This window comes from Propithecus coquereli, unplaced genomic scaffold (assembly GCF_000956105.1).
Source record: "Propithecus coquereli isolate 6110/MARCELLA unplaced genomic scaffold, Pcoq_1.0 Scaffold299, whole genome shotgun sequence".
NCBI classification, from domain to species: Eukaryota; Metazoa; Chordata; class Mammalia; order Primates; family Indriidae; genus Propithecus; species Propithecus coquereli.
Window position 1 is genome coordinate 2,109,314 of NW_012148607.1, and position 1,332 is coordinate 2,110,645.

Consider the following 1,332-nt stretch of genomic DNA (forward strand, 5'->3'; position numbering starts at 1 on the left):
ATTAAAAGGGTACAGAGGGTGCCCTGCATCCCTTGGGACCCTCTTCCCATCCACCTGGAAAGAGAGACAGATAGATGACTCCGTTAGCAGGAGCTGCCATTCCAAACACTCAGGGCATCTTCCTAAACAAACTCATCTGCGTACAGTGCTATGCCAAGTGGCAGTGGCTCAGATCCCCCCCCATTCAGAGAATGCCACAGTATCAACAGCGTTCCTGCACCAAGCACATGGCCTGACACAAAGCTGTTCCTGCCCTAAGAGTCTGTAGTCTCAGCCGGGATCAAGTGGCCAGGAACTATTTATTTCCCCATGTGCGGCAGACTTCACCCCCAAACCAACCCCTCTAACGAGGTCAGCAGTGCCTTCAGGGCTCCCCTCGCATCATTTACTGAGAAACTGCCACATGTCAGGAGCTGGGTTCATTTTACAGATAGGAAGTTGAGGCTTGGAGAAGTTAAATAACTTGCTCTAGATTATAATATATCAAGAAGTAGGACTGGGCTTACAGGTTATATCCGTTATCTGAGCCATACTACTTCCCTGAGCTCAGGAAAGTGAAAAGAAAGCAGTATATCCAGGATAGCAATCCCACCATCTCCCTCCCACAACCAGCAAGCCTGAGGCCAGACCCACACCAGAGCCCCACCCCAAATCCCACGTTACACTCCCTGACTCTGAGGAGTGATACATCCTCACCGTAAGCATGGGCACAATATATCGCCAATTTTTGTTCAGGGCATCCAGCTGCTTCATCTCTTCTGGGCTAAAGGTAAAGTCAAACACCTGGGGACAGAGAGCGGGGTTCAGGAAAGCCAGCCTTCTGAGCAGAAGCTGGGGTCCCACAACACTGCCGTTTTAGGTAGGTAGAGTTGGGGCCAGAAAGTATCCCAAGGACCTAAAGAAGACACAATCCATTACCAAGTACCTGGATGTTCTGAAGGATACGAGAGGGAGTGATACTCTTGGGGATGCAAATCACTTTCCGCTGGACCTGCCACCTAAATTGGGGATTAAGGTAGATGAGGAAAAGGAGTCAGTATTCATAAGCGTTCTTTGGTCCACCATGCAGCCTTCCTCAAGTGGCTGGAGCACCTGAGCCCCCCTGGAATGGGAAACATGCCGAGTGGCCTCCCCTCATATCACATGGCAAGATCTTCAGCCTCACCCACACACTAAAATAAGGAATCCCTTACCCCTGCCTCCCAACCCAGGAGGCCTTTCCCTAAGACTGCCCTGTACCTGAGCAAGATCTGAGCTGGAGATCGGCCATACTTCTCAGCCAGTGCCAGGACCACTGGTTCCTCAAGCAGGACAGGCTCACCAGGATCACGC

At 51.3% G+C, this 1,332-nt stretch overlaps 1 protein-coding gene across 1 annotated transcript in view; it reads right to left on the reverse strand.

Annotated features, from left to right (window-relative positions):
* The window catches only part of AKR1A1 (aldo-keto reductase family 1, member A1 (aldehyde reductase)), a 30,327-nt gene that overhangs the window by 2,869 nt on the left and 26,126 nt on the right, over positions 1-1,332 (reverse strand). The gene's annotated exons all lie outside the window — the stretch shown is intronic.